At 37.2% G+C, this 25,649-nt stretch overlaps 1 long non-coding RNA gene across 1 annotated transcript in view; it reads left to right on the forward strand.

Moving 5' to 3' along the window:
* Nucleotides 1-9,155: 9,155 nt before the first annotated feature.
* The window catches only part of LOC134484588 (uncharacterized), a 36,327-nt gene continuing 19,833 nt past the window's right edge, over nt 9,156-25,649 (forward strand). Inside the window, exon 1 of the long non-coding RNA XR_010062068.1 lies at nt 9,156-9,605. This is a non-coding gene — a long non-coding RNA (uncharacterized LOC134484588). The remainder of the gene's footprint in view (nt 9,606-25,649) is intronic.

Genomic DNA, 25,649 nt, shown 5'->3' on the forward strand with positions numbered 1-25,649 from the left:
TGAACATGTTCAAACACATGTCCTTGTTATATGTGGATCAAGTGTGGGCATATGTGTTGAAGTGAGTGGTAAAGCTGGGTCTTCAGTAAAGCTATTTGCAATTTTCTCTGACCCTCCACCTTGTTATCCAAAGTGGCTATAGAGCTACTAATCCCACCAGCAGTGGAGGAATGTTCCACTTTGTCTACATCCTAGACCACTCTGCTACTGCATCAGTTTTTTATCTTAGTCATTCTGATTGGTGTAATGTAGAATCTCTGGTTCATTTTGATTTCCTTTTTTCTCATAACTCTGGATGTTGAACATTTCTTGATATGTTTCTCAGATATTGAGTTACATCAGTTAAGGATTCTTGGTTTAGCTCTCTAACCCATTTTAAAACTTTGGATATTTGGTTGTCTGGGGCAGTAAGGAAGGGAGTGTCCATGTGGAGGAGACAATCACTAAAATGCGGGAGTGGGAGAGACTAGGGGTGATGAAGAGGAACCCAGGAAAGATAAAAACATTTGAAATACAAATGAGAAATACCCTATTTAATGAAAATGAAAAAAAAGAATAAACTTACACTTCTGAAATCTTACTGTTGAATAAATATTGCTTTTGAGATTTTAAACATTTATTTCCTATGTAAATTAAAATTGTATGTGCAAATAGAATACAATTGCTCAGTACTATATTATCTAGTTATGGAGCCTGAGAATTAAACTTATATGTTGTATAACTGTGTTTTAGAATATTTTTTGGAACTTATTTTAATTATTTCTAAACCTTATCTGAGCCTGACACTTTTTTATTGACTATGTCCAATTGTTTTTAGAAAGATACATAAAAGATATTTAATCTTTTCATAAACACTGACACATATACTTCAGCACTGACTCAATATGAATTAGGGTGGATATTATAAGGTATTATTAACCTACTGTTTTCATATAAACAAATTCTGTACCTATTCTTTTATTGGATCTTTTTACTTGTTTTACTGTAGGAAATATCAAAATATGCATTTGTATCCCATTATCATTTACTTGAAAATATTAATTATATTGATTGTAATATGGCCCAGATGCAGTGGAAAATGGGTGAAATGTGAGGACTGCTGAGAAACATAGGGTCTGCTCTTTGTTAAGCTTGTCATATATCAAAATAAGAGAGGTAGAGTGACTGATACTGATACGTAAAAATGAAGTAATTACAAATGGTGTATGTATTGTGAAAATGATAAGCAGTCTTCATATTTAAGATTTTTAATATTTAAATGGAAATTATTTTAGATTCCTTTATATGGATGTCCTTCTGAGGAGATTACTGGGTCTTAGTAACCAATACCCACAAGTATGACACCCTGATCTGCATATTGTTTTAAATTAATAATAACTGGAGTAGCAAAATGCTTGAAGAAAATTCATCCAGTATACTCCTGTCTGTTTAAAGATTGGATATGCAAAAGATGAAAAGAGTTATCTTTGGTTCCTTTATTGAATTTTCTTAATTGAAATGAATGTTTTCAAAAAGAAATATTAAAGAATATAGCCATTTTTGTCACAGGTTATTGTTAGTGTTCTCACTCTGTGTAATTTCACTATAGAGTCATGCAATACTGTTAGTATATCTGTGATATTCATCACATGAAATCAGCATGTTTAAACTGATAACATCCATAATGTAACCTGTACCAAATTTCCACTTTATTTCCTTTTCTGCTCTATTACACGTCGATGTCATTTTTTTTTAGCATTTACCATGGATTTATAAATAAACATGCTTATGTAGTCCACTCAGAATCACTTGTAAATATTATTCAACAAATAATATTCAATATGCAAGTTCAGGTCTTTCACACTTTTTGTTTAAAATTGCATGAAGCACTTCTCTGCATGAGGTCTTCTCCAATCTCTGCTTTCTCTTCCAGAAGTATTCTTCCTATGATTCTTGTCACATAGGCAGCTTTCTGTTTTAAATCTGAGTAGAACTAGAACTTTGTAACAACTTTGTTTTTCTTGTCTAAAGATTCAATGGAACAAACTGTTGGTGGAAATTTATTGGGGGAAAATAGATCATTTTATTATCTCATTTAAAGAGCAATTATAAAATGGTTGATGTTGAAAATAGTACTGAAAACACGGAAGCGGTAGTGATCTCATTTGTGACAGAGAAATAATAATTACCTGTATGAGAGCAATGTTAGTAAAGATAAAAAATGATGGATCATGATTAAATTTCATGATAGCACATGAGGATCTCTTAGAGACTTAAATATAGTGATAAGATTTGAGGTAGAATGCAGAGCAGGGTGGAAAGTAGCTGAAGATTTGCAAATAGAGACAAAGTATGATGTTATGACTTTAAGTAACAAAGACGAGATGATGGGAGAATTTAACAGATTAATGTAAAGGAATCTAAGTATTTCATCTCTGTTAATTACCTGAGTGGAAGTGTTAAATAGACATTTTATTTTAAAATTACGGCTGATAAAGTTCCTTTAGGTATTAAGATATGAACATAATTCACATTTAAAATTGTGCTTCATATAAGAAGATATTTCACATTTAATAATTATTTCATGATTGATGATTCTGAGTATGTGATATTAATCTACTTATTATCTGTGATCTTTCATGTATGTAAATATGTATGTATGTATGTATGTATCTTTCTATCATTCTGATCTATCACATATAGCAGTCCATTTGTTATATTTTCTAACTCACATAGGTCCTTTAGTATCCTGAAATTACATCACATGATGGAAAAGTTAATTAGATATGTCTCATGCTAAAACCCATATACAGTCACATTACCAAACTAAATCTTTGTGTTTTATGAAATAGATGAGGAAATTTGATATCATAAAAATTAATTAGCTACCTTGAATCTCTTTTCTGAACTGTAACTTTACAATGAATCAAAATTTATGAAACAGCTTTTAAAAATCTTGAGTACTAATGTATAGCTGTGAAAAGTTTCATAAAGTTAGAAAGTAGAGTGCATTTTATGTTACATAAATATATATATAAACACATATACACATACAAACAAATATATATATATATATATATATATAAATGTGTCCACCTACACGTATATACATATATACATATAAACATATATACATATGCCCTTAAGTACACATACACAATTATATATATATATGTGTGTGTGTGTGTGTCCCTATGTACACATACACATATCAAATGTATACACATATACATATATACATACATACATTCTTTACTAACCAAAAACTTTGCTTTTGAAAGAAATTGCCTAGGCATAATGTATATGGTTTAGTCAAATAAGAGAAAAATGATGTTATTGTCAAATGACTCTGTTTGAGTATTCATTTCTTCTTTTTTAACATGATGATGGTTCTACAAATCTGACTTTTGGTAATTGGAGATTATATGTACTACTCTAACTCATTCAAACTCTTACTCCAAAAATAAGTGATTACTTATTATGTTTCCAGTACATGTCTAGAAAATAGGTTTATAAAAAAATGAAGTTTCTGCTTTCCTTCAAGGGCTTCACCATCTAGGGAGGATATAGTCAAATATCATTATTTATTAATCCTATAATCTACTCTAAGTATTTCCTTCAAATTATATCATTTTGCTCCTCTAAAACTCGATTTAGGTATAAGTACACTTCATTTTTCAAATTCAAGAAAGAAAAGTGTGAAAAAGTCGCCTTGAGAATCAGGAGTACTGGAGTTAAAATTCAAGTTCACATAATATATTGCTTAAAATCATTTTTAAAAATGTATTATATGGGGTTGGGGATTTAGCTCAGTAGTAGAGCACTTGCCTAGCAAGCGGAAGGCCCTTGGTTCGGTCCCCAGCTCCGAAAAAAAGAAAATAGAAAAAAAATGTATTATACTTGCTGTCTTGAGTCACCAAGTTCAATAATTTTCTTAATAAAACATAAAACAAAGTAAAATCCAAGGGAAATATATTATTTAGATACAATTCCAAATTGTTTTTCCACACACTTATTACCTTTCATATCTTTACATTTAACATAGAACTAGAAAAAAAAAAAAAAAAACTCTACCACCGATTCCCAACAACCATGGGACAGTTGTTTGTAACGGATGGAATTTTATAGATGACAATTGAAATAAAACTGTGGGTTTGTGACCCTGCTGGTAGATGCATGAAAAAACATGTATATTTAGGTTGAGTTTCTACAATATAAACCAGATTAATCCCTACAACTAGATGGCATGTGCATTTGGCCAAACAGGATAGGAAAATTTGCAAATGAGCTCCATATCTTAAACACATTATTTTATAAACTTGCTTGAAATCATGCTTTTGATAATTATCATCTTGTCCAAAATCACCGACAGGCTAGCCCATTCAAAAACAAATTGTTATCACCTTTTGCCAATTAATTCTATTTTTTATACAAGAGTAAGAATATGTAACTGCTATTGAGATGGTTGTTAAGGGTTTCCAGTACCATTACAGCTCATAGGTTGTAAGTGTTTTTAAATTTTTATATTGGAAACATGGTCAAAGCAGGTACACTGTTTTGAATTTTCTCAACTGATCACATATTGGATTACCCGTTTCAAAATTAGCAGCAATAACTGTAAAGGATTTGGATAGTGTCAATCACTCTGAAGAGAAAATAATGTACAGGATTACTCAGCTACAGTAATGTATTTGTAGCAGCAGCAAACATTTCAAACATATGCTATTTTTTCCAAGGGAAAGTTGGCTACACAGACTATGGCAAACAAATGAAGCAGCAACAATGTTTGTGGATCTTGAGTCTCTGCTGATTTCAATTCCCTGAGAGAATCACAGCATAGAACTTCTCTCTGTCCAGGCTACGTACAGAAGCCTGGCTGTTCTACTAGGTTCTGCCACTGCTGCTGTTTCCTGTTTGTTATGACAACTCTGCAAAATTGAACTACTAGTGTATTCATGAAATGTTTGCTAATGGAACAAGCTGCCACTGCTAAACTGTGTAATGTAATTCTGCTATCCAGACAACACAGATGGGAGTTGCTCCAATGAACCTATTTAAACAGGGCCACCACCACTAAACCCAATGCTTCCATCCTTCTTTTTTTTACCTTGGGTGGGAGGAGGGCTACAAAGGATGTTAAAGCTTTTAAGAGGCATCAGCAAATATTGATATTTGGAAAAAACAAAGTTTTAGTTTGAAGAGATATCAGCTGTGGGCTCTCCTTGGGGTGTAATATCACTCAAGAATTTGGTGTATCCTGCATGGAAAGACCCTGAGAATGCCAAGTTAACCGCAAAAAGACAGGTATTTTCTGGTCCTGCATATATCAGTGAATATAAAGTTTTTTTCAACACTGGTAATAAGCAGGAGGTTTGGAGCCTGGGGGGAGAGAGAATGAAGATGTTTACTATGCATGGCATCTCAGCTCCATAAACTAAAAGAGATCTGGATAAGAGAGGGAGTGAGAGACACACACCAGAGATGCTGAGCACTATAAAAAATGGTATATTAAAAGCATTTTATTTTATTTCTTGTAGGACAGTTAAAAAAGAACCCAAAACTATTCTTTTTAATCTTATTTAGCATTAGATAAATATCTCCTTTATAAGACAAGATAGACTTTTTTCTAAAGTACTTTGGTAACTTGAGACATTAAAAAATGAATTTTGCTTTCTTTTTCCAGAAGCCAATAGCAATGTACATGAAGAAAGTACATCAGTAGTGAGAAAGAAAATTGCTGCACTTCTTCAATAATCATTTCCTTAGGTAAGTGAAATTTTATCCAGGTGTTTCTGAAATAATCTAACTATTGTCATTTCCATCAGTATATGTAGAAGGAACCATGATATAAACAAATGGAATTCACTGCTAGAGAAAATCTCATTTAAGTAAAACCATATCTGTAAACTCAAGGAACTTTTCCAAGCAATTCCAATTGACATTCTTAGACAAATTATTTTTATAATAAATGTAGTAAACAAAATACACCCATACATACAGTAATATCTTTGGAGTTAAGTTCACATCTTATTAATTAAACTATTATTACTTTGAAAGTAATAAAAGAGAATATGGATTGTGTTTGGTAGCAGGCCACAATCCAAAGCATCAATCCCTTTATGGTAATCTAATAGATATGAATTTCATTTCTTCCAAGAATGTTTAAACAAGATTCATTCCTTTTAGTATTCCTAGTCTCTTGATTTCTTTTTGGATATCACAGATCCCATAATGCTTTGGTTAAAAATGTTCACTACGGCATGATAATAAACTTAGTCTTAGAAATTCTCTGTTAGTTGCTATCTCTGAATAAGGAAGTTTGAATCAGATAAACTAACTTGACTCCACAGAGATGTCATACTTCTCTAACTAGCATTTGCACAATTTTGCACATAATACTGTGTCTTAGCCAGAGTTTCCATTACTTTTATGAAATACCATGACCAAGGAGGAAAAAAAGCAAGTTGGGGAAGAAAGTGTTTATTATAGTTTATATTTTCTCTTTTAAAATTTTACTTAATAAAATTTTAGAGTTCAGATTTCATTACTCTCAAAGCCCATATTCTGTTCTACATCCCATACCTTCTCCCCACATTCCCAACTGAATGAAGCTGTCTCCCACTCCACCCTCAGTCTACCAGACCTCTCCACTACCTGGGAACTCAAGTGTCTTGAGGGTTAAGTGCATCTTCTCTTGTTGTGTCCAGAACCAGCACTCCAATCTTAGAGGCCTCATATTAGCTGGTGCATGATGCCGCATTGATGGCTCAGTGTCTGAAAAATTACTGAGGTCCAGGTTAGTTAACACTGCTGGTCCTCCGACTGCGTTGCTCCCCTACTCAGCTTCCTCAGCTTTTCCCCAATTCAACCACAGGGCTTAGCAGCTTCTGTTCATTGGCTGAGTGTAAATGTCTGCATCTGACTCTTTCAGCTGCTTGTTTTTTCTTTGCTAATGCAGTCATGTCAGGTCCGTTTTGTGAACATGACAAAGCATGAGTAATAGTGTCAGGCCTTGGGGGCCTCTACTTAATCTGGTTCCCAGATATCGCGGGACACTGGAATTCCTTTTACTCAGGCTCCTCTCTGGTTTTGTCCCTTAAATTCTTTCAGACAGCAACAAATATGGGTCAGAGTTTTGATTTGTGGATGGCAACCTTATCCCTCACTTGATGCTCTCTCTTCGTCATGGAGTTAGCCTCTACAAGTTCCCTCTACCTACTCCTGGACATTTCACTGAGTCCTGATAGTCTCTTACATCTCAGGTCTCTGGAATATTCTAGAGCCACCCCCACCTCCAAACTTTTAGTTCATGAGGTTGACTCTTTTCATTCATTCTGCTGGCACTCAAGACTTCAGTCAAATTCCCTACCAACACTTGAACATGTTCCCCTCTCCCTTACTGACTCCTTTCTCACACAGGCCCCTCACTCTTCCCTCCTGAGGTTCATTTCTTCTCCCGTTCAAGTGGGATTGAGATTCCTCTTTGGCTGTTCAGTTGGTTAAAATTTTATTTTTCCTTTTATAAAAATGGAATATTTTGTTTAATTTCAAATATTATTCACCTTTCTAGTTTTCCAGTCATAAGACTCCTATCCTTTCCCCAACCAGTTCTTAAATAAAGGTGTTCCCCTCACCAACCACTCACTTTCCCAGCACCCGTGACATTCCCCTACACTGGGGGTTCCAGCTTTGGTAGGCCTAAGAGCCTCTCCTTCCATTGATATCCAACAAAGCCATCCTCTACTACATATACATTTGAAGCCATAGTTCTGTCCATGTACAGTCTTTGAATATTGGTTTAGTACCAGAAAGCTATGGGTCGTTGGCATTGTTGTTATGGGCTTGAAAGCCCATTCAGTCCTGGTAATCCTTTCTCCAAATTTACAAACAAGAGGTTTGTTTGCATTCCACTGGTGTGCCAATAACCTTCACATCTGTAATTGGCATGGTCTACCTGGGTCTCTCAGGAAAGATCTATATCCATTTCCTGGCAGCATGCACTTCTTAGCGTCATCAATCTTATGTAGTTTTGTGGCAGATCTATCTATCCATCTATCTATCTATCTATCTATCTATCTATCTATCTATCTATCTATCATCTATCTATCTACCTCTATATCTGTCTCTTGTTATCTATATCTATATCTTTATGTATATCTTTATCTATATTTATATTTATATATCTTTATCTATATCTATATCCATATCTATATCTATATATATCTATATATCTAAATATATATATATATAACTATCTAAATATATATATAAATATATGTATGTATGTACATATATATATATATATATATATATATATATGTATATGTATATATGTATATATGTATATATTTGGTGGCTCCTACAGCTATGTGGTTTGGTGGAATTTTAGGATGGATTCTGTAGAACTAGGTAAAAAATGTAGAAATGCCAATCAAATTCCTTCCTGTTATTATGGACCTATTGAAGTTGAGGTTTCTCTGGACATCAAGCCATTCCTCTTTCTGTCCATCCTTCTGAGTCTTGTGTTTCACCTGAGAAAGAATAGTGGTAAAACCACCTAAACCCTTTTGTCTGGCCCTGGGAACACAGGAAGGTACATGTTTTAGAACTGATATCTAATAGGAGTAGAGATCTGCCTTCTATAGTACATGATGCCCTGTGCTTTACTGATGTCTCATAGTTTTTGGATAAAATAAGGATTTGGGAGTATTATTTGAAGTAGGAACACAATATTGACAGTTATATTCACTCTATAACTGGTCACGCTTTGTTGCTAATTTATTGCAAAAAATTAAATTGCAAAACGGAATTATTGAGTACACATTCAGGAATATATATATATATATATATATATATATATATATATATATATATATATATATATGGTGTCTTCTACAACTATGTGTGTGTGTATATATATATATATATATATATATATATGTATGTATATATAAATTCTCCTATAAAGGAAAGTACAATACGAAAATAAAATACAATGCTCAATCAATTAAAGGTCTGTAGGGAAAATAATGGCCTTTGGGAAACAGAGAAATCCTAGGAAATTGAGTGTATGTCACAGGAATGGACCTGGAAATAGAATTCTTATCCAGAATAAACTCCTCCACCCCATGTTCCTAGATCATTTCTATCCATGCCATGTGCCTGACTAACTTTCTCCATTCAAAGCATGAAAACACTAATGTAGGAAAAAGAAGTCTGTAGCTTTAAAGAGATAGAGTACATAAAACATTCCCCTGTGTCATAGGAGACACTTCTGGAAAAGGCACTCTCAAAACTGGTCACTGTTAGGAAAGCTGTTTAGCAGGTAGGCCACGGCAGTTCTCAGTGACATCATCATTAATCCCTCCCTCCAAAATCTCTTGTAACCAGGAGATCCCTATCTTCTCCTGTGATGTCACAAGTGTTGTTGTGTCTGCAACTGCCTCTCAGATATTCCTTCAGTACCTCTAGGGTTTACTAATTGGCCTCTAATTCAGAGTAAACAGCCTTTTGGGAGGGAGAACAAAGAGGATGAAAAGATCTGATATGGGAAGAAAAAAGGAAGCTGGCCTTCTGTCTTGGTATAAAAAAAAAGAAAAGAAATAAGTGGTCCTTGGAACAGCTCAGTGAGTACTTGGTAGGGATTTAGTGGGATTGAGAAAGAGACTGCCTTGATCTGAGCCTCCCACCTGTGGGAATCAGGAGTTGGGAGCCTCTCAGAAGCATCTGGACTTGCCTGTTTTTATTGTTCCTGGAAGTCAGAGAGTTTATATCATTAATTTCTTTATTCAATAGGCCAAGTGTTGTGAAGGGCACAGTTGTTTTCCTGACAGCTCATGGCCTTTACTCTTTTTGACAAGAAGAAAAAAGTCCTAAGGAAAAAGGTAGAGACAGATATAGTGTCTCTAGCTCAGAATAAACACCTCCATGTTTGCATATCTAAAGTGCAGTCTGAGAAGCAGCATTGCTATTAGGTGACACATCATCATCTCAGTCTTCCCACTAATATTTCCACTGACCACCACTTTACTTTTCTGAGTCAATAGGTATGATTAGCTGTCAGTTTTTTCTTCTTTTATTTCTTTCATTTTTTTATGTTTTAGCAATTTTATTGATTTTTTTAACTTGATATTTCTATATTTACATTTAATGTTATTTCATTTCCCATTTTCCTACCCAAAAGGTTCCTACCCGTATCCTTCCCCTTTCTTCTCTAACCCCCCCCCCAACTGTGCCTTCACATTCCCTTGAACTTGGAGACAAACCTAGAGAGGACCAATAGCTTCGGCTTCCATTAATGATGAACAAGGTCATCCTCTGCCACATGCAGTTTGATCCATAGTTCTGTCTGTGTACATTCACTGAATGTTGGTCTAGTATCAGAAAGCTCTGGTTCATTGACATTGTTGTTCTTACGGGATTTTAAGCTCCTTCACCTCTTGTAATCCTTTCTCAAAATCTGCCAGCAAGAAGTCTGTTTCAGTTCACTGGTTTGCTCTAGCATTAACTTCTGTAGTTGACATGATCTACCTGTGTCTCTCAGGAAATATCTATGTCCAGTTGCTGGCAGATTGCACTTTTTAGCGACATCAATCTTATCTAGTTTTGGAGGATATATACATATACATATATCCTCTTTTAGGTGGCTCCAAGAACTATGTGGTTGGGTGGAGGCAACATGGATTCTGAGCAACTAGGTCAAGAATATAGAGTTCAGAAACGACAGTGCCAAATAAACTCCCTCCTGTTCTTATGAACCAATTGAAGTTGAGGTTTCACTTGCTCTCAAGCCATTCTTCTTTCTGCCCATCCTCCAGTATCTTATGTTTGGCCTTCAGAGAAATAATGGTAAAATGTATGACCCTCAAGTCTAGCAATGGGAACACAAAAAGGTAGATCGTGTAGTACCGATATTAAAAAGTACTAGAAACTGAATTCCATAGTTGTTTTGTCCTTTGCTTTTTTGAAAATTAAATTGGACACAGAAGTTTTGAGTACACATACAGGAATATTAATAAAGTATCTTATCATTGAATGTACAATGAGAAAGTGAAATACAATATTCATTCAGTTAAGGTCTGTAGGCAAAATTCTGGCCTTTGGGAAATAGAGAAATCCTGGGATATGAACTGTGTATCACAGGAATGAACCTGGGAAACAAAAATTATCTAGAAGTATCTCCTCCACTCTATATTCCTAATTCGTTTCAAGCCATGCTAAGCCCCTGACTAACTTTGTCCATTCAGAATATATAACCTCTAATGAAGCAAAGAGAAATCTCTAGCTTTAAAGAGATGGAGTATGTAAAGGTTTCCACTGTTAGACAGGAGAAACTCCTGGAAATTGCACTCCAAATCTGTTCAATGTAAGGAAAGCTGTTTAGCAGGTAGGCCATGGCAGTTCTCAGTGACATCATCATTAGGACTCCCAGAAAAATCTCTTGTATCCTGGAGAGACCTCGCTTCTTCTGTGATGTCACCATTGTTGTACTGACTGCAACTGCCTATCAGATATTGCTTCAGTACCTTTGGGTCTTCAAATTGGCATCTAATGCATTGTAAATAGCCATTTGGGAGGGCAAACATAGAGGATGAAGTGATCAGACATGGGGTGTAGAAGGTGACCTTCTGTCTAGGTATAAAAAGAAGAAACACGTGGTCAATGGGAAAGATCCTTGAGTCTTGGGTAGGTGTTGAGTAGGTTCACTGAGGAGATAGCCTTGATCTGGGAATCAGGAGCTGGGAGCCCCTCAGAAGCATCTGGACTTCCCTGCTTGTTATTTTTCTTTGTAGTCAGTTAGTTTATATAATTCATTTCTTTATCCCCAAAGCCAGGTTTTGGGAAGGGCACTCTAGTTTTTCCTGAGAGCTCATAGCTTTTATCCTTTTGTCAAAAAGGAAAAGGTCCTAACAGAAAAGGTAAGGCAAGTATTTTGTCTTCTGCACAGAGTAAATTCCTCCATGCATTGTATTCTAATAATGCAGTTTGTGTCTGGCACTGATAGCTGGAAGGGAGAAGTGCTTCTAGATGAGACTTCATCATATAAGTCTTTCAACTAGTAATACTCTGACTATCATTCCCTGACAGTGACCCCTTAAAATTCTGAGTCAATAGGTGTGAATAGCTGGAAGATTTCTTTTCTTTCATGTCTTTCATTTTTTTTAATTTTTAACTAATTTTATTGCTTTTTTAATTGGATATATCTAAATTTTCATTTAAAATATTTCCATTCCCAGTTTTCTGACTGAAATATCCCTTACCGGTCCTCCTACACTTCTCTTATAACCACCCTTACTGCCCCTGGATATTCCCTTGAACTGGGAGTCAAAGCTAGGCAGAACCACGGGTTCTCCTTCCATTATCACCCAACAAGGCCATCCTCTGCAACATATGCAGTAAGAGCCATAGGATTGTTCATGTTCATTCTTTAAATATTGGTCTACTACCAGAAAGCTCTGTTTCATTGGCATTGTTGTTCTTATGGGTTTGAAAGCACCTTCAACTCTTCTAATCCTTTCTCAAAATCTACCAACAAGAAGTTCGTTTTCAGTTCACTGGTTTGCCACTAGGGTTCATTTTGTGGTTCTCCCTGCAGTTTTCTGTGTTTGATGCTAATTCAACTGCCTCAAAGTCAGGTGCATAGTCCTGTACTCAGAACTCAGGTTACTTCACAAGAACTACCTCCCCATTGAATGTGTAAAGTATAAGTGAGTGGCAGGAACAGGACAGAAGGAGGGTTAATTTGTGAGGAGAAGGAAGAATGGTCAGTAGAGATGTTTGAAGGAAGAGGAGGACACTAGAGGAAAAAAGAGGATTGTAAGATGACAGAGTGAGAAGCCATGGCAGGTGAATTTAAGATTCTGCTCTGTGTATTTACAAGTCGTTTTTAATATTCATAAAGGATGGGTAGTACCCTACGTGGTGTGTTTAAGTGGGCAATTATATCTAATCAACTAAATCAAAGATTATTGTGCTGTGTGTTTTTTATGTGAGGGTTTGAGTATGGGAGAGTGTGTGACGGCATGAAACACTGTGTAGCTGAGGAGTGGGAAGGTGTTTATGCCAAGATATCTAGCAGAGAATTTCAGACACTTCGGTGCCAGAGTTAGCAGGATAAAACAAATATTTCCTTTTTATTTTTATAGTTTTACAAGAATACAGTCACTTCCGTATATAATATGCTCTAGCTGTGTTTCTGAGGAAAAATCTATATTTGTTTCCTGGCAGAAAGCACTTCTTAGATTCATCAATCTTATCAGGTTTTGGTGATATATATGTAGGTGGCTCCTTCTGCTGCTTGGGTAGGGGGAATTTTCATATGGATTCTGTGTAACTAAGTCAAGAATGTAGAATCCACAAAGGACAATGCCAAATAGATTCCCTCCTGTTCTTATGAACCTATTGAATTTGAAGTTTCACTGGACCTCAAGCCATTCCTCTCACAGTCCTTCCTCTTCTATCTTATTATTCCTCAAGAAAAAATCATGGTAAAACATCCACAACCCTCTAGTCTGGCCATGGGAAAACAGTGAGGTAGATAATACAGAACAGATATCAAATGGGACTAGAGAACCTAATTCTATAGTCCATGTTGGCCTTCGCTTTACTGATATCTGGTAATTTTGGGATAACATAAGGACTTGGGAGTTTATCATTTCAAGTAGCTACACAATATTTACACTGTTATACTCATTCTATAACTGGGCCACCTTTCTTGCCAAAATCTTTGCAGAAAATGGAATTGGAAAACAATTTTTGAGTACACATTCAGCAATATTTATTAAGTCCCATATCGATAAATGTACATTAAGAAAGTGAAATACAATATTCATTCAATTGAAGGTCTGTAGGGAAAATACTGGCCTTTGGGAAATAGAGAAAACCTACAAAATTGTACTGTATTTCAAAGATTGTACCTGGGAATAAAGTTAATATCCAGAAGAATCTCCTCCACTCCATGTTACAAAATCTTTTCTACCCATTCCAAGCCCTTGACTAACTTTTTCCATTCAGAGCATGTATCCACTAATAAAGCAAAGAGAAGTGTCTAGCTTTAGAGAGATGGAGTACATAAAGATTTCCACTGAATCTCAGGAGACATAACAGGAAAGGGCACCCTCAAATCTGATCAATGTAAGGAAAGCTGTTTAGCAGGTAGGCCATGGCAGTTCTCAGAGACATCATCATTAGGCCCTGCCTGAAAAATCTCCTGTAACCTGGAGAGCTTTATCTTCTTCTTTGATGTCTCTAGTGTTGTCAAGTCTGCATCTGCCTCTCAGGTATTCCTTCAGTACCTCTAGGGTTTAGTAATTGGCATCTAATTCAAAGTAAACAGCCATCTGGGAGTTAGAACAAAGAGGATGAAGAGATCAGAAATGGGGAGAAGAAAGCTGCCCTTCTGTCTTGTTCAAAAAAAAAAAAAAGGAAGAAATATGTGTGCTTGGGAAAGCCCAGTGATGCCACGGTAGGTTTTGAGTGGTATTGCTTAACAGATAGCATCGATCTGAGCCTCCCACATATGGGAATCAGGAACTGGGGTCCTCTCAGAAGCATCCGGACTTCTCTGTTCTTATGGTTCCTGGAATTCAGAGAGTTTATATCATTCATTTCTTTATTGGAAAAGCCAAGTGATGGGAAGGGCACTGTTGTTTTCCTGAGAGCAAATGACCTTTATTCTTTTTCACAAGAAGAAAAAGGACCTAAGGAAGAAAGGAAGGAAAAGTATTGTGTCTCTTGCTCAGAGTAAACTCCTCCATGCTCCTGTTTCTTATATTTTGCCTTAAGAAAGAATCATGATAACACATCTACAGCCTTCAAGTCTGGCCATGGGAACACAGTAAGGTAGATCGTGTAGTACCGATATCAAATATGACTAGAGAACAGAAATGTATAGTCCATGTGGACATTTGCTTTATTGTTGTCTGGTACTCTTTGGATAAAATAAGGATTTGGGACTTTATCATTTGAAATAGGTACACAGTATTTGCACTGTTATACTCACTCTATAGCTGGGCCCACGTCATTGCCAAAATCATTGCAGAAAATGGCATAGTAAAACAGGATTTTTGAGTACACATTCAGGAATATTTATAAAGTCCCCTATCAAGGAATGTACAAATGATAAGTGAAATACAATATTCAATCACCTAAAGGTCTGTAGGGAATATACTGGGCTATACAAGGCAGAGAAAACTAGAAAAGTGAACAGTATATCACAGGAATGGACCTGGAATTAAGTCCTCCTCTCCAAGTTCCCAGATCATTTCTACCAATACCAGGACCCTGACTAACTTTCTCCATTCAGAGCATGTAACCACTATGGAAGAAAAGAGAAGTCTCTAGCTTTATAGAGATGGAGTAATAAAGTTTTCCCCTGTGTCACAGGAGACATACCTGGAAACGGCACTCTCGAAACTGCTCACTGTAAAGAAAGCTGTTTAGAGGTAGGCCATGGAAATTCTCAGTTACATCATCATTAGGCCCTCCATGAAAAAATCTCTTGTATCCTGGAGATCCCTAGTTTCTCCTGTAATATCATGTTGTCATGTCTGCAATGCCTCTCATATATTCCTTCAGTACCTATAGGATTTAGTAATTGGCCTCTAGTTCAGAGCAAACAGCATTTTGGGAGTGAGAACAAAGAGGATGAAAAGCTCAGAGATGGGGAGAAAGAATATGGCCTTCTGTCTTGGTATAAGAAAAAAGAAGAAATATGTCGACCCTGGGAAATCTCACTGAGTCTTTGGTAGGAGTTGAGTAGGTACGTTGAAGAGATACAACTGATCTGATCCTTCCACACATGGGTTCAGGAGCTCAGAACCTGTCAAAACTAACTGGACTTCCCTGCTTCTAGTGATTCCTTGAACTCTGAGAGTTTATATCATTAATATATTTATCACAAAAGCCAGGTGTTGAGTAGGGCACTGTCCTTTCCCTTAGAGCTCATGCCTTTTATATTTTTGCCCAAAAGAAAAGGGTCCTAAGGAAGAAGTGAAAGAAAATTATTGTGTCCTCAGCTCAGAGTAAACTCCTTAATTATTGGATTACCTATGGTGCAGTTTGTGTCTGATACTGGTATTTGGGAGTTAGACATGTTTATATTACATCATATCAGTCTTTCCACTAGGATTACTCTGACTGCAATTGCCTGATTTTGACCCTTTAGATTTCTCATTCAATATGTATGATTAGAAGGCAGTTTTCTTATCTTTAACTTATTTAATATTTATTATTTTTAGCAAGATTTTTTTGCTTTTTTAATTTGATTTTCCATATTTACATTTCAAATATGTTTGCCTTTCCCAGTTTCCTGTCCATAAGATCCCTAACCAGTCCCCCTACCCTTCTTGTATAATCCCTCTTATTGCTCTTTGAAATTCCCTTGAATTGGTAATAAAACCTAGTTTAGACCAAGGGCATCTCCTTCCATTGGTGCACAACAAAACCATTCTCCGCTACATATGAAGTGGGAGCCATAGTTCTATCCATGTACAATCTTTGAATATTTGTATACTACCAGAAAACTCTGGTTTGATGGCATGGTTTTCCTTATAGGATTAAAAGCTCCTTCAGCTGTTGTAACCCTTCACAAAATCTACCAACAACAAATGGGTTTTCAGTTCACTGGTTTGCCACTAACATTCACTTCTGTATTTGACATGCTCTAACTGTGTCTCTCAGGAAAGACCTATATTTGTTTCTTCTAATCATGCAATTCTAAGATTCATCCATCTTATCTATTTCGGTGGCTAATATATCTATCTATATCTATATCTATATCTATATCCATATCTATAATCTGTATATCTATATATCTATATATCTACATATCCATATATCTATATAACTATATATCTATATATCTATATCTGTATATCTGTTTATCTATATATCTATATATCTACATATCATCTATAAATACAAATATATATATCTATATCATCTATATACACACATTTATATGTATACACACACATATATATATATGTGCATATATATATATATATATATATATGTAAATTATAGCTACGAAGTTAGATGGAATTTTAACATGGATTCTGGGATACAAGATCAAGAAAGTAGAATCCACAAATGACAGTTCTATATAGACTCTCTCCTGTTCTTATGAACCTAATGAAGCTGAGGTTTCACTGGACCACACTCTATTCCTCATCCTGCACATCCTCCTGAATCTTATGTTTGGCCTGAAGAAAGGATCAGGGTAAAACATCAAAAACCTTCAAGTCTTGTCATGGGAACATAGTAAGGTAGATAATGCAGAACAGATATCAAATGGGACAAGAGAACCAAATTCTATAGTCCATGCTTTCCTTTGCTTTAATGATGTCTGGTAATGTTTGGATAAAATAAGTGTTTGGGAGTTTATCATTTGAAGAAGGTACACAGTATTTACACTCTTATACTCACTCTCTAGCTGTGCCCCCTTTGTTGACAAAGTCATTGCCAATAATTGAATTGGAAAATTGAATTTTTGAGTACACATTCAGGAATATGTATAACGTCCCCTCTCAAGGAATGTAGACAAAATAGTTAATAAAATATTTATTCAATTGAAGGTCTGTAGGGAAAATACTTGCTTTGGAGATACAGAGAAAACCTAGGAAATTGAAGTGTATGTCACAGGAATGGACCTGGGAATAAAATTATTATCCAGAAGAATCTCCTCCACTCCATGTTCCTAGATCTTTTCTTCCCATGCCAAGCCCCTAACTTTCTCCATTCAGAGAATGTAACCCCTTAATGAAACAATAGAAGTACTTAGCATTGGAGAGATGTAGTATGTAAAGGTTTCCACTGTGTCACAGGAGACAGTCATGGAAAAGACACCCTCCAAATTGGTCAATGTAAGGAAGCTGTTTAGCAGGTAGGCCATGGAAGTTCTCACTGACATCATCATTGGGTCCTGCCTGAAATATTCTTGTATCCTGGAGAGCCCTAACTGGTTCTGTGATGTTTCTAGCACTGTAGTGACAGCAACTGCCTCTCGAATATTCCTTCAGTACCTCTAGGGTTTACTAATTGGCCTCTAATTTAGAGTAAACAGCAATTTGGGAGGGAGAAGAAAGAGGGTAAAGAGAATAGAGATGGGGAGAAGGAAGCTGGCCTTATGTCTTGGCATAAAAGAAAAGAAAAACTATGTGGTTCTTGTGAAAACACCCTGGGAAGATGGCTTTAGTTCTTTAGTTCTATGGATTAACCAAGATCATGGAGAAGTTGCTGAACATCCTAAAGACCTTTGGGCAGATGATAAATATTCTAGATACCCCTTTTTAGATTTTGATGGTCCTGGGGATTCTGTTGGTGATGGTAAATGTTTCCCAGGAAGAGTGATAGAACCAGATTGATTTTTTTGATGCTTTAGAGGACATGGAATTTTTCTGATATACTTGGGCTAATGGCACAAGGTCTTAATGATTTTTTTTCGATGTGGACATTCCATCAGACCTTTGGAAATATAAAAAGTGTTATTGTATTTTGGAGTCTAATTTTCACAATGACAAATTACTTTGAGGAAGGAGAACACTTTCTGGAACCCTAGAGAGGGGTGAAGAAATTTCCTGAAACCCTAGGGCAGATTGGTGAACATGCCTTTTTGGTAGAAGGCGGAGGTACTTGAGCATCCTGGGACAATATGGTATATCCAGCATGCCCTTGTAAGGATTGGCAGCTTTCCACAATTCCTTCATCATTTTTGGAAAATTTCAAGACCCTTTGGACAGATGGAGAACGTGTGGGACTCACGTGAGGAATATTGTAGCTTTGGTGTCTCTTTGGCAGCAGAAGATGGCAAAGGATCCCTTTTGGCAGAAGGGGTAATGTTGAAACTGTCTTCCTTAGAGGAGAAATTTCTCAAGAGTCCATCAGAAGGGTCAAATCTTAACACTTTGTTTCTAGAAACTGGTTGCCTGTGGTCCATTTTGGTAGAGGGAGAATGTCGACTATTTCTGCCCAGAGTGGACATGTGAAATAAATCTACTTGGGTAGATGGAGATAGTTGTAAAGCATGTTTTTCAGATGCAGTAGATCCTAAGACATCCTTCTCAGATGAGGAAGGTCTTAATGTACTGTGTATATGTTTAGAAATGCTGACTGTGATATCAGAATGGGGGGTAGGTATTAGAACTACCTCAGAAGATGTGACCTCTCCTAGAGCATCATGGACATATGTGAGAGGGCTGTGAGCCTCAAGATCAGATAAGGATGTTTCTAGATATTTTTGTGTAATTGAGGAAGTTCCAAAAAAATTTCTTCTGCTGGAGAAGTGGAAATAGAGTTCCGTGTAGAAGTGGGAGGTTCCAAAGCCTGACTGGTAGGCAAAACAGGGTCCAAGGCCCCTTCATAATATAAGGTAAAATCCAAAGACTTTGATGTACTTTGCAGATGTTTTGGGCCCGCTTGTGGGTATAAAAAAGGACTGGCAACCATTTGTGCATATTTGGAAGAGTGCGTAGCATCTTCTGAATTTGGGGAAGATGGCCTGATCTTGAGGAGATAAGGAAGTTCAAATAATCCCCTGTTAAACCTGCAGAGGTCATATGCATTCTTTTGCACAAATGGAAAAAGAAGGAATCAATTTCCTCAGATATCAAGGATGCTGCAGCCACTAGTGTTTGCATTTCATGTTCCACCACTCCTGGTTCACATACGGTTTGATCCATAATGTTTTCTACAGATGGAATATGTCCAAGAAAATCTTTTGTATATGTGCACATCTACCAGCCGTTTCTAAGTGATGGCTGTGGGTAGAATGCCTTTAGTAGATGTTTCTTGTCCCACCGTCTCTTAATGAGATAGAGTACTACTCAGAGAATCCTGCTTAGTTTTGGAAAATTCTAGCTTCTCTGATGTATATGTGAAAATTTTGGAGCCTCTCCTTTTGGACAGAATGTCCTAGAGTCCTGTAAGTAGGTATGGAATGTTTTATCATCATTGCACATTGTATCAATATGGAGTTTGCAAAGCTCATTGACTGTGTGTTGTGATAAACTTGACTCTTTTGGGCCTGATGACAAGGCAGGAGGGTCCTTTTCAGTGATAGGTGATATGTGAATAATTCTCTGTTGTATAGGGACATTGGAATCACTGGGGGATATGGTGAGTGTAGTAGATCACAGTTTTTATGTGCAGAAGGCACAAGAGTTCCTTGGGTGGACTAAGAATTTTCTACCACATCATGCGTGGGTGTGGAACTCTCAAGAGCCCCTTCTGAAGCTGGCAATGATCCTTGAACTAATGGTATACATGCAAAAAATTTGTCTCTGTTTGGACTGTTTTCTGTATTATGAGGTTCACTTGGGGATTTATCCCCCTTGGTCCATAAGTGATGATTTAAGCCCATTTTTAATAGTGGAGGACTTTAAAGGTCCTTTTGGTTTAATAGGGAAGTTTTGAAATCCCCTTTGTCAGCAGAATCAGTTTTCAAACTCATTTTACACGAAGCAGTTTGCATAAGTTACTATGGTGGAGATGGGGGAACATCTTTGTCTGTCTTTGTGAGTGAACATAGCTCTCTGCCCTGCTTTGCCAGTTGGCAAAGTTACCAAAGTCTCATATGGAGAGAGGGCATGACTTAATCTATTTGTGGAATATGAGAAATCACTGAGATTTCATTTAAGAGAAGTTATGCAGTCCTCTTTGTCTGATGGGGCCTGTTGTACATCCCCTTGACCAGAGGGGTCTTCTCCAACACACTTTGGACGAGAATTGGAAAGATTGGAGACCTGTAGGATAGGGAATGAATATTTGAAACTCCTTTGGTAACTCTGCGGGACAGAGAGATGATCACTCAGGAGAGTGGGGAATACTGAGACTTCAGGTAAGGAGAGACTGCCACTTCTGCCAACCTGAGCCCACATCCCTAGAACAAGAGGAAACTGCATAGTGCCTCTAGACACATGAATATAGGAGCAGTCAAGCTGCAGGATCCCTGCAGTCCAAACTGCACCTGGATCTGAACTGGTCAAAACAGTATTTTACACCGAAATTTCGTGTGGGGTGGGGAAAACTTAGACCATCAGAGGGTCAGAAACCCTTGACAACTCTGCTCACATTCCTGACTCAAGAAAAAAACATCAAGCTCCATCTGGGACTCCTGTGCTTAGGTACCTAGGAGCAGTAGGGGAAGGACATTTCTAGTTGCTGCCCTCATGGAGAGCTGAAGGTCAGCCCACGTAGTGACTTCAGGCCTGAGACCAGAGGTGAAACCAGCTTTTGTGCTCCAAGTGTCGAGCCTGATTGACTCAGGACACTCAAAGCAGAATTTCCATTGGGACCGGGCACTTACAGTTTCTAGTTGTCACCTGAACCTCACAGATCCTGTCCCAGAACTCCCTGCTCCCAGATTCTGTGGGAGAGAGAGCTGGTCACCCAGGAGTGTAGGCTCTTAGCACAGTTTTCATGTGTCTCATAAGTTTGGGTATGTTGTACCTTCGTTTTCATTGAATTGTAAGAAGTATTTAATTTCTTTCTTCATTTTTTTCCTCGTCCAGGTTATCATTGAGTACAGCGTTGTTTAACTTCCAAGTATATGTGTGCATTCTTCCCTTATTGTCATTGAAGACCAGCTTTATCCCGTGGTGGTCTGATAGGATGCATCGATTACTTCTATCTTTCTGTACCTTTTGAGGCCTGTTTTATGACCAATTATGGTCAATTTTGGAGAAAGTGCCATGAGGTGGTGAGAAGAATGTATATCCTTTTGCTTTAGGATAGAATCTTCTATAATTATCTGTTAAGTCCATTTGGTTCATGACTTCTCTTAGTTTGTCTATGTCTCTGTTTAATTTCTGTTTCCGTGTCCTGTCCATTGATGAGAGTGGGGTGTTGAAATCTCCTACCCTTATTGTGTCAATTGCAATGTGTGCTTTGAGATTTAGTAAGGTTTCTTTTATGTATGTAGAGGCCCTTTTATTTGGAGCATAGATATTTATGATTTAGAGTTCATCTTGGTGAATTTTTCCTTTGATGAATATGAGGTGTCCTTCCTTATCTTTTTAGTTGACTTTTGGCTGCAAGTCGATTTTACTTGATGTTAGAAAGAATACTCCGCTTTGCTTCTTCAGATGATTTTCTTGGAAAGTTGTTTTCCAGCCTTTCACTCTCGGTAATGTCTGTCTTTTTCTCTGAGCTGTGTTCCCTGTAGTGCAAAATGCTGGGTAATCATTCCATATCCAGTTTGCTAATCTGTGTCTTTTTAGGGGGCAATTGTGTTCTTTGATTTTTAGAGATATTTAGGAATAGTGATGGTTGCTTTCTGTTATTTTCATATTTTGAAGTTAGTTTATGTTTGTGTGCTTCTCTTCTCTGTTTTGCTGCGAATAGTTTAATTTCTTTCTTTATCTATGGTTTTACTTGCCACCATGTGTTGGACTTTGCCATTTATTATCCTTTGTAGGACTGGATATGTGGAACGATACTGTGTAAATTTGGTTTAGTCATGGAATATCTTAGTTTCTCCATCTATGTTAATGGAGAGTTTTTCAGGATAAAGTAACTGGGTTGGCATTTGTGTTCTCTTAGGATCTGTATGGCATCTTTCCAAGATGTTCTAATTTTCATAGTCCTTGGTGAGACGTCTGGTGTAATTCTGATAGGTTTGTCTTTATCCTAAGGAAGGTCGCCCTCTAGATGCCATGAATTAACCAGTGCATCGAGTTTCTGCATTAACCCCAATGTCCCCTAATTCTGGCCGGTTCTCTTTGCACAGTGCTATCCCTCCATCTTCCCCATCGACCCTCTGCTCCTGTCCTCAGTCGCCCTCACTCACCCACAAAATCTTTTCCAGTTTTCCTTTCAAAAAGATGGATGCTTTCCCCCCTCACGGGCCTTCTCCTTTCCTGTGTCCTCTCGGCATTTGTAGATTTTAGATAGAATACGATTTGTCTCACAGCTGATACCATGCATAGGTAAATGCCCACCATGTTTGTGTGTCTAGGTCTCAGTTCCCTCTCTGGCTGATTTGTTTTTCTAGTTTCATCTATTTTCTCTTAAGCTTCATGATGTCAGGCCCCAACCAATGATGTCATACCCTGCCCCCATGTTGTGATATCCCTGCCCCAATGATGTCATGCCCCACCCCATGATGTCATGCCTCAACCCAATGATGTCACACCCTGTCCCCGTGATGTCATGTCCCCAGCCCCCTCCTTGCCAGAATGTTTGAATCTATTCACCAGGTAACATTCTGAATGCTGCCCTGGCACCACACTCCTCCAGGCAACCACCATTTACAGTCCCTCTCTCTATCCTCTCCCCTTCTTCTCTGAGACAGTAGAGGACCCCTCTAGGTTCACCCTCTCCCCTGGCACATCAAGTCTCTGCAGAACTAGATTCATTGTGTCCCACCATCTCCTGAAAACGCAGCCCGGGTAGGAGAACAAAATCCACAGAGAGGCGTAGGGTTTAGTGACCCCACGTGAAGCCCGTTAAGCTCCTCTGCTTCTCCAGCCCTTCCTTCAGCTCTCCAGTGGAACTCACTGAGCTCCATCCAATGTTTGGCCGTGCGTCTGTGCAGCTGTTTCAGTCGGCTGCTCCATTGAGCCTTCCAGAGGAAAATAATGCTACCCTCCCGTCTGCAAACACAAGAAAGGACCATTAATAATGTCAGGGTTTGCCGTCTGCCCATAGGATAAGTCTCACATCCGGCCACTTATCCTTTGACCATTCCCTCATTTCCTCTTCCATCTCTGTCCCTGTGTCTCTTACAGAGGGGGCAATTTCTGGGTCAAAATTTTGGGGGTGGTTTGTGTCCTTAACCTTCCACCATAGGTCCTCCGTGGCTACGGAAAGTGACCATTTCAGTATCTGTATCCCCATTGCTACGAGTCTCAGCTAAAGTCACCCTCATCGATGCCAGGGTAGCCTCACCCATCCCACATTGCAGGCAAATCATAGAGATAGCGCCCACCCTGGACAGTCACTGATTTCAGTTTATTCTCTTGGCTCTCTGTCCCTTTTGCACGCCTCTCCCAAGAAATGATTCTCAAACCCCATATCCCTTCCCATTCCCTCAGCCACCAAATCCTTTCCTTCCATCTGCCTCCTCTCATTATTTTATTCCTCCTTCTGAGTGAAATCAAAGCATTTTTCTTGGATCTTTCTTCATGTTTAGCCTCTTTGGTTCTGTAGATCGCAGCGTGTGAATTCTGTACTTTATGGCTAATACCCTCTTTTAATCCCTTAAATTTAATCATGTACATGTTATTTTGGATCTCAGTTACCTCATTCAGAACAATACTTTCCCATTCCATCTACTTGACCGCATTTTCACAATGTCCTTATTTTTCATAGCTGCGTAGTATTCCATAGTGTAAATGAACCACATATTCTGTAGCCATTCTCTCATTGAGGGGCATCTCGGTTATTTCTATTTTCTACTCATTATGAAGAATGAAGCTAGGAACATGATGGAGCACGTGTCTTTGCGGTATGGCAGATGTCTTTTCAGACATAAGGCCAGGAGTAGTACAGCTAGGTCTATAGGAAGAATATTCCTCGTTTTTTCATAATCCACTGAATAGATATGCAATGTCATTATACAGTTTTGATCTTCCCCGGCAAACGGTATTTGTATCCTTATATTTATCAGCTTCCTCAAAGGAGGTTGCCTCTAACTAGACCTCTATCATGTATTAAGGAGATCGCATATGAACCTTCTGTCTATTTTAATTGTTCAGTAAATGCTAGAGCCTATGACAGGGAGCCAGAGAGGAAATTTGATAATGGAGGGTGGAGGATGGGGTTTGGTAGAGAGTCAGAATAGGGTAAGAGAGGTATAGTATTATTACTATATAATAATTTAATATACTAACATAATATATAAATATTAATTATATTGAATCATAATATTAATATTTAATAATTTAATATATTAGTGTACTATATCTTTATTTATTATTTATTATAATAATATAATTCAATATATTAATATACTAGAGTAACATTTATTATATATTATCATAACGTTGATATATAACAATTTAATATGTTAATATAGTATATTAATATTACTTATATTATTATAATGTTAGTATATAATAATTTAATATATTAATTTATTACATAATATTTTATATATGTATATACACACACACACATATAAATATACTGCATGATATGCAACATCCACAAAGTTAACTCCAAGTGAGCTCGCATGTTAATGGGAAATCCTGAGGGTAGAATATTTTTTTTCAGTTTTGTTTGCTTATATGGTGGATCACTTTGATGAGTTTTCCTAGATTGATCAACTCCCACAAACTCAAGAGGAAGCCTACATGATGGCACTTGAATGGCGGTTTTGATATGCCCTTGGATATTATTTTGGAGCATTTTACCTAGTATTTTTTCCACCAATGTTCGTAAGGGAAATTCGTCTGAAATTCTTTCTTTGTTGAGTCGTTTGTGATTTAGGTGTCAGGGTGACAGTGGTGACATGGAATCAGTTTGGCTACTTTCCTCCTGTTTCTGTTTTTTGGAGTAGGTTGAGAATTCTTTGAAAATCTGGTAGTAGTCTGTACTCAAACAATCTGGCCCTGGGGCTGTTTCAGTGGGGAAACTTAATTACTGTTTGTGTCTCTTTAGGTGTTATAGAGCTATTTACATAGTTTATCCTACCGGAATTTACCTATGATCAGTGTAATCAGTCTACACAA

This window comes from Rattus norvegicus, assembly GCF_036323735.1.
Source record: "Rattus norvegicus strain BN/NHsdMcwi chromosome Y unlocalized genomic scaffold, GRCr8 chrY_unlocalized_13, whole genome shotgun sequence".
Taxonomy (NCBI): domain Eukaryota; kingdom Metazoa; phylum Chordata; class Mammalia; order Rodentia; family Muridae; genus Rattus; species Rattus norvegicus.